We start from the raw sequence: 14,271 nt of genomic DNA on the forward strand, positions 1-14,271 counted from the left end.
GACAGTATGCCCCTCTCCATGCCCCTCTCCAGGCCCCCTGAAGACTGACCAACAAGAAGAGCACATCCAAGAACTGTCAGACCGCGAGAGAGTCTTATACCAAAAAGGCACATCATGAAGCACCAAAAACTGTTTAATGCTGCAAGGTGATTGTCTTGAAGGGAGGAGACATTACCAATGTTTCGAACTTTTGAGGTAGAATTCAAAAAAGACAACTTCTTAGGGACCCAAAACCCAACAGAGCTTTCATGAACTGAGGAACTGTGGAGATGTGCTGCAGACTCCATGGCATATATTGCTTTGAAAGAAGTGGTCTTCCTTAGGACTGGCAATGGTACAGTGCTGAAAGGTGGAACCAGAGATTCAGCTGAATTGGTTGCTCTAGGACGGTCGTCCAAATAGTCAGAAGCAGCAATGGCAACATGAAGATTTGCGACAGAGACTTCAGGAGTAACAAATGTTGCAGGAACACCATGAGTTGCAGGAAGATCAGGAATGGCAGTAGGAAGTTCAGATGCTGTAACAGCTGGAAGTATAGGTGTCACAGGAACACCAGCCGACAGGGACGCAACTGAGACTGATGGCGTCGTGACTGGTAGTTTAGGTGCTGCAGAGGCACCAACAGGATCTACTGGAGCTGTAGCCTTAATAGGAGAACTTTTAACTGGCTTTGCAACAGGTACTGTCCTTGCAGGCAGAGAGGAAGGGGGTGCTTCGACTGCAGTAGGAGTGATCTGAGATGATGCATCAGTAGCAGATTCAGGAGTACTAGCAGGGGGAGCAGCAGAGATTGGGCTAGCAGATCTTGTAACAAGTAGCACGGTGGATGTAGGACCAGGAAAGGGTAAGCCTTCCGAAGGCTGGCCTGCAAAGTCTTGTGTGCCCAAGTTGATACATGGATCTGGGGTATTGACAGTAGGCAAAGTTGGATTCCAGACAGGTACTGGGTATGTTTCAGGATCTGACTCATGGTCAGGAGTGCCATTGTTCATAGAAGCAGAGTACATTTCAGGTCTGGTCACTTCAGTAGAGACTGTAAGTGGGAGTAAAGGACTGACATCAAGGGCAAGAATGGAACAATCCTTTGACTCAGAGGAATGTCCAGTCAGATGATTACACTTGATCTTTGGTGTAATGACCGTGTGAGCGATCTGGCCCACTGGAGGAGTCAATTCTTCACCATCTGAACGACAGCCTGAGTTACTGTGGCTAGTAAGTGAATGAGCGGTGTCAAGCTGAAACTGGTATGTATATGCCAAGTTCAGGTCTTCCATCTGCTCTGTATAAGTCTGTGTCCTCTTCTGTGTTACCAGTACAGGCCTTAATCTGTTAAACTCTAAAGACAGAATGTTCGGTGTTGGACATAGTGTCAGATGGTCTGGTAAATTGTGTCCCTTTGCTAGATTCTTATAATGCAGATAGACAAATTCATCATAGAGGTCTTGGGTTTGTCTTTTAAGGTGCAAGAGCTGTTCTTGAAACTGGTATGTTCCATTAGCCAGTTCTACAACTTCGGGATCTGGTGTAGCAGAAAAGCCAGGTGTTACCATCTGAAGACTGACCTTAGAGTTATCGTGGTTAGTAGTTACAGGGGAAGCATTAGGACAACCGATGGTCAGTATTGGTCTTTTGTACCCAGGACTAGCAGCTCTAACTTCAGGATACTGAATGTCTCGTCCTGTTAAATGAGTGGTATCGGTAGTCTGGGGAGGTTGTGTAGCTTGCCAAGCTGATCTTGAGGATGTCACTTTGGCAATAACGTACTCTGGTTGAGAGTTTGCCACAATGAGTGCAACATCTTTGGTTGAAGCAGTGTCAACAGAAATGCCAGAAAGCGCATGAGTGTCTTCCACTGATTGGGCTAACAAAATCTGCAAGAGTTCGTTATCTAGCTGTAGTTCTTCTACAGATAGAGACTGTGGATCATAGTTGCAAATGTCATAGTAGTTATGCATAGAAGCGTCAGAGAGCCAGTGAGTGCAGTACTGTGCTTGTAAACCTTTGTTTACTAGGACAAGTCTGTCTTTTAAACTAGGGTTCTTGTTTGCTGTCCTTAGAAAAACTTTAGATCTTTGTAGAGGTTTCTTGAACCGAAAAGAAGTTATCTTTGGTCTGTGTGTGCTTTTCCTGCCTATGGAACAGGAATCTTTTAGGTCTTGCATTCTGTCAGGAATGGCACTCTGTCAAGAGTGGCACAGGGCACCCCGGTAGGGTTTGGGTGGCTGTGCTGAAGTAAGGTAGCAGATAAGCACACACAGCAGGAAGTTCAACAAGAAAGAAGAGTAGGAAACTGTAGCTGGGAGCCAAAAGGGGCAAAAGATACAAAGGTACAAACAAACTGGATTCCCTCTTGGGGTGTATGCTGAAATGGGAAAGAGTGTTCCACGAACCTTAGGAAACTCCAGCCTTCTGCACAGATTGCTATAACAGAGGCCCGCGCTGTATGCTCATGGCTGGGAACAACAGCAGTGGGTATCTGTAACACTGAAAACGTGACAAGGGAACGGGCAGAGGTTGCCTGCCGGAAACCAACGGGCAAGCTCTGTACAAAAGGGATTACATAAGACACATGAGAAGACAAGAACAGAAATATCAAGTGAAAGGGAAGTCAATGAGCAATCTAGCAGAAGGAAATGAAGGAAAGGCAGTTAGACAGAAGTAGATAACCTAAGGTGGAGTACAGAGGACTTAAGGAAGAGAACAAGGGAGCAGCAGTCAGGAAAACAGAAGGGCTGGAAAGTAGGAAGCAGGTCTGCAGCCAAGAGTGGCACTAGGTGCAGGCAAACTGCAGTGGACTGCGGAGGACTGTAGTAGGTTGCAAGGCAGGGAGTCCAGAAGAACAGGACAGAGAGAGATTAGTAGTAGGCGACAGACAGAGAGCCCAAAAGAATAGGGCCGCGAGGTAGGGAGCCCAGAGGAGCAGGGCTGTAGGCAGCTAAGTGTAAAACAGGATGTAAGGCAGAGGAGTGTAGCAAGCCTCAAAGCAGGGAGCCCAGAGGACAAGGGCTGTAGGCAGCGGAGGGAGCAGGCAGCAAGGAAAGGAGCCCAGAAGAGCAGGGCAGCAGGGAGTGAGCCCAGAGGAGCAGGGCCGCTGACTGTAGAGGGCTGCAGAGGACTGTAGTAGGCTGCAAGGCAGGAAGCCCAGAGGACAAGGGCTGTAGGTAGAAGACAGCGGAGCGTGATCTGCTGCAAGGCAGGGAGCCCCGAAGAGCAGGGCAGCAGGGAGTGAGCCCAGAGGAGCAGGGCCACAGACTGTAGAGGGCTGTAGAGGACTGTAGTAGGCTGCAAGGCAGGAAGCCCAGAGGACAAGGGCTGTAGGTAGAAGGCAGCGGAGTATGATCGGCTGCAAGGCAGGAAGCCCAGAGGACAAGGGCTGTAGATAGAAGGCAGCGGAGCGTGATCGGCTGCAAGGCAGGGAGCCCTGAAGAGCAGGGCCGCAGGGAGTGTCACGCTCACCTGATTCCCACGGAGGTGCAGGTCTGGCTTCGAGTGCTGATGCTTCTTCAATGGTGAAGCGCAGGACTCTGATGATGGACAGGAAGGGCCCCTCTACTCTGGCTTTTCTGGCTCGCAGGAATATTCCCTTGTGCGTGAAAAGGGAGTATTACCTACTGACGGAATAATGCTCAAGCCTCCCACTCCCTTCCAACCCTCCTCGATACCCTTCCACGATTTCCCGTGAAGTCTCACCTTAGGGTTTGGAAGGATGAGTTCTCCATCCTGCTTCTGATGCAGGAGCGCGTTGAAACCCAGTTACTTCACTGGACTGAGGTTTGATGGGAGTTCAATATAAGCTTGACTATTCAGGTGAGGCGCTGTAAGAGTTCTGTTGCAAGTTCAAAAGTTCAAGCTTAATAATAATGTTCATTGTCTTATTGCAGCAGGCGCTAATGCTTATGTCTTTTTCCCCTTAGGGGCCGGGGTTCGGAATTCCTGAGATATGGCGCCGACCCGAAGTGTAAGTTCTGGATGAGCGTTCAGGTAATGTCTTTGCATTCGCTCATTCAATGTCTTTGTCTTTTTTCCCCATTGGGGCCGGGGTCCGGAATGCCTGGAAGCGGCAGGACCCGAAATGAAATGGGAATGACCCAACAGGTAAGTCTTAGAAGGAAACTGAGCTTTTCCTTTTTCCCTTCCTTCTCTCACCTTGTTTTCTTGTCTTTTCTCTCTAGGCTCTGGGAAGAGGGTGCAGATCCGGATGATCGCTGCTGAAGATGGAGGTGCCCAGGAAAGGTGAGTGAAATGCAGCGCTGCAGCGATCGAAACGAAATGCTTTTAAAATGATGTCTTCCCTTTCAGGATCGTCGGTGTGATGTCCCCGTGATGCAGCTTTAGCAGGTAAGGTCTTCTTTCTCTCCAATTCCTTCTTATCTCCTTTTGCAGGCGACCCAGGATGCTGACAGGCGTGGCTGAAGTCCAGATGCAGGAGCTGACATGGTGAGCGTCCAGCTGCGAGGAGCAGAACAACGCGAAGCATGAGTTGCTGATCGGGCGTTGTTTAAATAGCTTTGGAAGAAGTTCCAGGCATGTACCCTTCCACCGATCAGGTATGTATCCTTCCCCGACCACACCCAGGTGGAAAGTAGTCCCACAGGTAAAGTAGTTCCATTCAGGCCTCAAGAGGGCTTGGATGTAGCAGCATGGTCTGCATCAGGTAAGTGCACATTAAAACACTTGAACACATGTCTAGCTTTATGAGCCTGGCGCCTAAGGCGCCAGGACAGGGGTCCAACATGAGCCTGGCGCCTAAGGCGCAAGGACTGTGTCCAAAGGGCCCCAGCTTGGGCCCGCTGGCACTTCCCTGGGGGGAATGATGCCTGCCTCTGGGGTTGCTGGGTCTGACCTGGCTCCTTGGAGGTAGGCATCATGACAGCGAGTGAGCCCAGAGGAGCAGGGTCACTGACTGTAGAGGGCTGTAGAGGACTGTAGTAGGCTGCCAGGCTGAGAACCCAGCGGAAAAAGGTAGGTAGCAAGCAGCGGAGCGTGATCGGCTGCAAGGTAGGAAACCCTGAAGGGCAGGCAGGGGCTGGAAAACAGCAGAGCGTGATCAGCTGCAATGTAGAGAGCCCGGCAGGGCAAGGGCGGAGGCTGGAAGGCAGCAGAGCGAGATCAGCTGCAAAGTAGAGCCCAGCAGGGCACTGGATCCAAAACAGGGAAATGCAGCAACAGGAACAGCAAACAAAGTAGAGGGTCAAGGCAAACAGGAGGGGGGAGATCTCAAGATGCAAGACACTGTGCTCCTGCAGGCAGCTGCTTATATACAGCCCTGCCCTATTCTGAGGCAGGCTAATTGACAGCACCTGGAGCAGCACACCTGAAGACAATCTGCCTCCTCCCTCTCTGGTCCTGAGCAGGTGGAAGCAGCACTGGCTGCTAGGGCTTCTGGGGATTGTGGTCCCAATAACTAGGAATGAGAATATCCAGGAATTGAGGACTGTAGCCAGGTGCATTATGGGAAATGTAGTTAATTGAATAAAACAAGAAAGAACCAAAGTTGAGCAAATGGAAATAAAAGACCAAGGTGTGAATAGGAGTTGTTCAAAGAGGATTAGGAGGATAACTGAGTACCAAGTGGTCCATGATGGTTGCCAATGCGTGCGCCAGCGGCGCGGGCATGACAATTAATCACAATACGTCATACAGACTTACAGAGAGCAATCTCAAAAGCCGGCACGCGTCGCTGTCATGGAAACCTGTATAACAAAGGTTTCCAAGATGGCGACGGTGTTCTAGGTTAACATCTAACACGAGAGACTTTAGAGCCTTAGTTGAGCAGTAAAGAGCTTGTCCTGGTATTGTGATTCCTTTCAAGTGAAACCCTTTAATATATTCATTAAAAGTGAACACGTTAAATTGCATGGTATAAAACACGGGTGGGACATAATTACTCAAAACTATATACGTAATAAAGCAGTGTTGATTTCTAAATTATAACGTGTCAATATAGTTAATCATTTTAACACTGAAAAGTGGATTCAGACAAATATCTGGTTTTAGAACTTTGTATTGCTCTGGCAACATGGTAGCAACGGAGGAACCAAAATGTGGAGGTTACAAGAACATTATCTTGACGAGTCCATATCACTACACGGGTTACCATACATATTAGAAAGATCGACAATCAAGTTAGCAAACAAAAAAGCTTCACGGCCTCACAGAGATTATTTCGGAAAGCCGTTCCGGCGTGTCGCCATGGAAACCCTTATAACAAAGGTTTGCAAGATGCTGACAGCGGTCCAGACAACCAGCATAGAGCCAACGCAAGTGACTTTGGAGCGTAAGGTGAGCAGAAAAGAGCTTTCTCTCGCATTCTAAATAGAGTCAGGTGAAACCTTATATCATGCTCACAATATTGAACACATCAAACATCACGGGTGGAGCTTTTAAGTAACATATGCATGAAATTTATTGTATCGATCGGGCAGAATTAATAATATGAGCTCCAGTTATTTGTAAGAATTTACAGAGGTAATTATATCTGCTAATATCAGATTAAAACCTTTTGACCATGGAGACTACAACAGGACTAAAATGCAATCATACTACTGCAGGCATTTAACAACAGACATTAATACACTTTTTATACATAATTGGCAGGAAGAAATTCTGGGATTAACCCCAAGACAAAACTTACTACCATGAAAATGAGTGGATATATCTAGAACAATATGGGTAAGTGACCCATTACTGAATGGAACATAACCTTAATAAAAGGGTTAGTAATGTATGTTTTTTTCTCTCCATTTTCGTTTTTTATTTTATCTTATACTTCTCTTGTGTTTGTTTTTCTCTCCCTTACCCATCTTCCTCTTCTCATTTGTAAATGAACATTTGAACAGAAATTTCTATTTTTCACCACTGATGCAATCCTCTCGATCACCCATCCTTAATCTCTGTCTACTTTACTCATGCAATATTATCATGAATCATGAATATTTATATATCTTTTTCATTAACTGTTTTGTATTTGGGGAACAACAATATGGGTGCTAGTTTGGAAATTGCAGATATGTTGAGATACAGTTCGAATTGTCAAAGACAGTTTGTTTCTTTAGCTCAGATTTGAAAAAGGCTCTGCTGAGCCGAAACACGTGTTATCAAGGGCTTTTAACACAATAAAATCCAACCAAGTTTGAAAAATGTGGCGCAGAGTCACGAAGTCTCTTCTATTTTCAATTTAGATGAATACAGCATGGAGTATTGAAGACCCTGCTCCCGAAGGGCTTGTTTTTGCCACCAAAAAAGAGAGTTGAGCCTTCTGTACTGACGGGGTGAAGTCAGGGTAAAACGACAGTCAGGAGTTCTCATACATCAAGTCACCCAGTTCACGGGCCCTGCGTAGGATTGTGTTGTGGCCTCTATAATTCAGCAAACGTGCTATTATCAGGTGGGGGCTCTGACCCGGTTTGGGAGCCACCTTTGACACTCGATGTGCCCTTTCGATCAAAAACTGGGATGACAATGGAGGTGCCTGCAGCACTTCCCGGACACATTTTTCCATAAAGATCTCCATTTGCTGCTGCGGGACAAATTCCAGAACCCCCACCACGCAGATGTTATTCTTCCAGGAACTTGCTTCCAAATCATCATTCTTTTCCCTGATTGCTTAGACCTCCCTCTGGAGCGAATGGATCGCCTGCATTGCCTCACTGCTGGTATCCTCCAAGGCCGCCACTCAATGTTCTGCTTTGGATATCCAACCACTCTGCTTCTCAATCCGTTCTTGCATGCGGTCTACCTTATAAGCCATCCCATCCAGTTTTGTGTTGATTGACACAAAGCCAATCCACATTTCTGCCAGCACCAGGCTGAGTTCTAATGTTGGCGCCCCGCTAGTGGACTTCGAAGAGGCCCCTTCTTGTGCAGACATGCCTGGTCTGTCCATGGTATCCCACAGCAACAGCATCTTCTCACCACCCCCACTTAAGTCCTCCTTCTGTGAGAATGGCAGGTGGGACTTCCACTTGTTCACCTTGGCCATGTGGTTCCCTTCCCTGTTGCCTCTCCGTAAAGTAGTCAGGGAAACCACGAGCCCCCACCCCCCCAGGGCACAGCCAACAGCAGTCCCCTAACGGGTGTCCAGGGCTCAAAACCCTCCAACCGGTAGAAGGGGATGCCATTTATGCTGGTCCTACACACTCCCGTCGATTCACAGGTGCACCAGGACACAGGGAAGGAAGGGTTGGCACTCACCCCTGAAAATGAAGCCTCTCAGCAGTGTGCTTCCCGAAGGGACTGTCCACCCACCAGCCACAGTCTCGCCTGGGGCAGGGCCTCCCCAGCATCCATGCTAGCGAGCTTGTCAGATACCAGGTGTTGTGTTCTGGGACCCAGGGGCAGCGCCAGCCATGCGGGCATCCAAACCCAGTATTGGTTTCACCCCGGTGCTGGGGTCACCAACACTCCTTCACTCCAAGTGCCCACGTCACATCAGCACCCGAATGTACTCCCCCGCACAGCAGGATCAGATGCAGCCCGTCATGGTGACAGGACAGCTGTGTTTGTTTTAGGAAAGGAGCCGCTGCTGTATACACTGGCGCACAATGGCAGCACCAGTGGAATGGGCACAAGTGGAATGAGACCCCCATTCCAGGGCCATGTCATGCCACGTATCTAGTTCTCCTTTGATACTCCACCTAGAGCGTGGGCCTGGTGCAGGCAGTCAAGGTGAGCCCCATTTCTTCATTGGGTCTATAGAGTTGTGCACAACTTTGGAATGCTGGCGAGGCATCATTCGTGACACTTGTTGGAACACCAGTGCCATTTTTAAAAAAAAGAAACATTTTGATCCGGCCGCACTGTGTTGCGGCTCAAAGGGGCCATGTGTTACGCTCACCTGGTATCCACAGGGACGCCACCCAGCCGGGTTACTCGCTGGTATGCTTCTCAGCTTTGCCCTGATGTGGTCCGCGGGGAAGGCTCTGCCTTGTGGTGGAATTAGGCGTGCTCTGCGTCCTGCCTTCTTTGCAGGGGCACGTTGTCCTTCATGGGTGACTGCGGTCCAGTTACTTCACTGACGCTGGCCCGTTTGATATTGTTCAGGTAGGTCTTATTGCTGTTCTTTAGTTTTGTTGCTATCCTGCATGCCTTTCTTTGTTTAAAATGTCTCTTTTTTCTCCCTTAGGTATGCAGAGCTTCAGCGTGGTGAACTGGCTTGGTTGAGCCCCGCTGGTAAATGATGGTGCATTAAGAGCGCTATAATGCGGTAAGTAAGCGATATGCGCAGCGCTGCGAAGTCTTGCCTTTGCTAACCTGTGTTTTCCTTCCTTGTAGGTCGCGGTGTTCTTCAGCGCGAGTGGAATGTCAGGAGTGGTGCCAGCTGAGAGGCGACCAGCCAGGTAAGCCTTTTGAGCAGTTCTTAATTTGGAAATGTCTCTACTGCTTTCTTTAATGTTGCCTCTATCTTCCTCTTTCAGGTCGTTCTGTCCGGGAGGCGTACAGATTCGAGGAAGCTGTTCTCAGTAGCTGCAAGTGTTTAAAGATGAAGACTGCAGGTAAGATGCTGCTGCTAATGATGTTCCTTTTGTCTCCTTGCAGGTTCTGCTTCTCCGAGGTTCGAGGGAATAGCTGGACACAGTCAGCCTAATGTTGCAAGCTGCGAAGTAATGCGAAGCGTGTTGTCTTGCTCGGGTGTGGTTTAAATAGCCCCAACAAAATAGTCCAGGTGAAGTAGTCCCTAGCCTACCACACCCAAAACACTAGACCGCATAGCTTGGTTCTTAAGAACCAAGCTATGTGGATGCCTCCATGTTGGCTGACACTACAATAAAGTAGTTCCCAAGCATATTGTTTTTCATGGTGTATGAGCCTGGCGCCATAGGCGCCAGGACTGGTCCCATGAGGGCTTTTGAAGAGGATGCCAGGCTCTAGAGGCCCGAGTCCTGACTCCACCTGGCCAATGGGTTTTCCAGAGGGGGTTTTGGGCGAGGGTCGTGACACCATGCCACCTGTTGCGGGGGCGGGGCGGCAAAGCACTTACTCTCCCCAGTGTGGTCGCCCTCCCCCAATGGCCCCTTCGTATGTTCCGGGCTCCTCTCGTTGTCTCATTCTCCACTCATGCTGGTGGTGTGTCACAGTGTGGTCAGCCTCCTCCACCAGGTGTTCCGGCTCCACTCAGTGTCCCCACCTCCTCTCACACCGGGGGGTACTTGCAACAGCACAAACACAGCTCGCTCACACCGCAGCCTGATCCGAGGCACTCCAGAGTGCGTTGATTACACCCGGGTCCACGCCAGAGCCAGCCCAGCAGGCCACGTCACTCCGCCCATTCTCCCCCTCCTCAAGGCATTTATAAGGTGTCGCGGGATCCAACGCTCGGACAGTTTGAGGGAACCACTTTAACAGATATGTTCCAGCGATTATGGACACTGGCCCCACCAGTGGGTGCAGGACGGCCTCCCTCTTCGGATGTAAATGTCAGAGCTCAGGGAGAGCGGCCAACTTGGCTCTGGGCTCTCTAGTCCCCCCTTGATTTTATTTATTTTTAACCCCTTTCTTGATGTCAATCCTTTGTTTACAAAGTGTAACACAAATGGTGTTTAATTGATTAATTTTAGTTATCTTTTATATTTTATTAGTTTAAACACACTAATGTTTTATTCAACACATACGTGAAACACAAAATGAACATATACTGGTGCCAAACACAATCTACAATCTACACACTCTAGCAAAGTTTCAAAGCTTTTTTCAAAAAAATAGCAATCATGATTAATTAACAACACAGTGCACATTAAACAACACAAGTGATCACTCTCCCTGTTTAAAGGGGTAAACTTCTCTCGCCTCTACTTATTTACCCTGTGCAGGCTTTAAGACATCACCTTTCACGGTCCTCACCGTGTGATTTCTCCCTTTAAATACTCCTGTTGGAGTGTGAGACGTTTTCCCTTGGAGTGCGATTACTTAGCTGTTCTTTTAACTCCCTAACATTTCCTGTTACTCAAAATAACACAATCCCTTTCATTTGTAAAACATGTCATTCATTTTTCCTGTCTCTGTTTTTCACACAATAAATCCCATAATTCATGGATGCTGGGTGCGTTATGCTGGCGGTAATGAGGACATACTCTTGACAGAAATTAGATCATACTGCAGGTTGACACTCACCTATTACCTCCTCTAGCATCTCCTCCTGTCCACCAGCACTCCACCATCAAGAAAATGGTTCTTGGGTTGTTGTCCCTATAATCTTATGAAAGACGTAGTGCCTCATATTGGGTGCCACACGAACAGGGGGTCCTGCTTCCCATCAAGCATCAGGCATCCATGAATTTTTATCCTTCAGACAGAGACATAAAAAAACAGATGCCTGGGAGCTGTAAAACATGTTTTTATTGCTGGAATAACAGAACACACTCAAAGGCATTTTTGCCTCTAACCCATTTTCATAACCTTTTAAGATTACGCAGCACTTTCATGCAAATGAACACCTTATACAGGTTATGCTTCTGATAGGCCACTTTAGTCAGAGAAAACACATTCCTTCAGTATCATCAGATAACTTATCTCATGTGTACAATAAATCCACATTGGCATATTTGGCATCCACAATTTTCTCTAACGCATGAAACTGATGTGCCTATTTTAGACTTGGCTGGACATAACTATGAAAGTGCTCAACTCCTGCCAAGAACTTTTTCACACACCAATATCGAATCCTTATCTGATTGCTGAGGTCCTGCCAAGTTAGTTAGTGCTTTATACTGTTGGAGAAATATATATACTCTATTTTATGGTTGCCAAAATAATACAGCTGGTCTCTCAGAATAGTTTGTAAGACACACATTTTACCCTCTTCCATAAGAACACAGATACATGTATCTAAGCTTCGATTAATGATCTGGCCTTATCACAATCTTCTCTACTTTTTTGTCAATTTCCATTTTTAACCTAACAAACTGTAACGCTTACCTGGACTCCTCGGGAGCGTAATGCCTTCTCAGACAGTGGCTCTGTTACTTGGGCACTTTTAGGATTCCTTTTCTGTGTAAACAACAATAACAACAATAGAACTACTATAATATCTATTTTCTGGAAAACTACTGTATAACAGTGTGCCTTTGGTAATCCCTCCGTTCTCACCTGTGTTTATGTTTTTGTGGAGCTCTCCATCCTGTATTCTACAGGGGCGCATTGGAATGAAGAACTTTAAACTTGGAAAGCTGCAGTGTTCAATTCTTGTCTTTAAAATGTCCTTGCTTTTCTAGAATTGTCCTGGGTAAGTATTTGGTGAAAATATTATAGTTTGTTAGATTTTAAATAGTCCCTACATTGGAGAGATCTTTCTTTCTAATATTTTCCCATAAACTTGCAGGTTCTTGGAATTCGGAAAGGTTAATGGCTGCGGAATGACTGCAACGTTACTCAGAATGAAGAAACATTTAACAAACGTAAATTCGTCTATACAAGTAATTGCAGCATTCAAGGAAGAGCTCAGTAATAACTAAGCAGTGAATACTTGAAGAAACGTCAGGTACATAACTTATTTAAACTTCTTCTTTCTTATCTCTATTAAGTTTGTTTGTTAATGAAAGAACTTTTTGTTTGCAGCTTTTCGGAAAGCTGAAGAATAAATACCTTCGGAAGATGCAGAGTCTGCTGAGGAAAGTTCTGAATGAAGTTACTGCAACCGTGAATGAAGACTGCTGCGAAGAAGATGCTGCGGCTGCGAGGGAACTTCTGACAGAAGATGCTGCGGCTGCAAACAAAAACAGCTGACTGAAGAAATGCTTCAGAGATACTTCGGTTCAGTAATTCTTTCCAATAACTATGCAATTCTGTTGTTTTTCTGTGAAAACTAATGTCTCTGTTTTTCTCCTTTGACAGGTTTTGTGAGAAGAGAGGCTGGTAGCATTACCCGCTGTCAGTGGATCAGATGCGAAGCGAGCGCTCCAGCAGAGACAGGGTTTAAGTAGCTCCCTGTTCAATAGGCATAGAGTGTGCTGTAAGTTATCAATGGACCTAGCGACGGCCATGTTTAGCGTATGAAACCACTGTAAGTACTATGAGAGCCTATGGGTGCACATGCTAGGAGTGGTGCAAATCCCATTTGTGCCAGGCTTGTACCCACTTTTGACCTTCTGACTGATGTGATGTCCCTTGCTTCACCTGTATGCCTGAAAGGGAACTGTGCTCATTTAATGGGATCATGACACAAACCTAATTATATCACTGCGAGATGCTGCCAAAGACTGTCTCCAAATTCATCAGCCTCTGTTGATTGTCTGAAAACTCTTGGCATGTTTCATAGTCCTCCACACCTAACTGAGGACTGGAAACCATTTTGCACTTGAGTATCCATTTTGAAATATATTTTTGTCTGACACTGTACCTTTCTTCAGGGAGCTATATTCTTCATTTACTTAAGCATCTCTCACTTAGGATCCTTGTGCATGTATGGTATGTGTGTGATATTTAAAGCACCCTTTATTTTCTGGGCCATCCTGATCTATATATGCCCAGTGCCATGTGCACTTTTTACTTTTAACAAAGGCAATCACATCCTGATTTCTTCAATGATGGAACAATTTGATCAGCCTAGCGTGTTATCTATATTCAGTCGAGGGAGTAGGGATTGGCACACCCTATACTAACCTCTCCAGTGGGAGCTACATCATTTTTATGGAAAGGACATTACAGGAGATAGGGTTATTGAAGTAGAAATCAAAAGAGGCCGATGACACCCACTTCTCTGGTGATAGTAGTGGCTCTTCAGAGCACACTTCTTTTACTAAAAAGCGATTTATTGATGGATTCTATGAACTAGGTCATCCGGACCTAAACTCACTGCTCAATCAAATTAAAAAGGAGTGCCAATTATGTTAACTTGAATGGCATCTGCCATTTGATTGAAAAACATCCTGACCGAGTGGAGATTCATTTCCAGATCATGAAGGGGCTTCCACATAATCTTCATCCAAATATCCACTTTGGATGGAAATGCTCTGAAATTCAATCCACAGCAGACCTACATTGAGGATCAAGGCCAACTGATGTATAACTCTCTAAATAAAATCAGCAGTTTAAATACACTACAAAGGAAAGGAAAACTTATTTTCTTCCCTATTCAACTCAGTGGAGGTAAGGAACCAGTTATTGACAAAGTTTGATTAACTCAAGAAAGAAGCTTCATTAGCGAAAGATTGTGTAGGAAATTACAGAAGGACCCACATTTAATCTACTAGATAATTGGTAAACTTCATTTGATGCAATGTAATTCAAGACACATGATTAGAATCAGGTGAATTCTGGAGATCTACATTGAAAACA

Source organism: Ambystoma mexicanum, chromosome 7p (assembly GCF_040938575.1).
Source record: "Ambystoma mexicanum isolate Mex_15411 chromosome 7p, UKY_AmexF1_1, whole genome shotgun sequence".
Lineage (NCBI taxonomy): Eukaryota > Metazoa > Chordata > Amphibia > Caudata > Ambystomatidae > Ambystoma > Ambystoma mexicanum.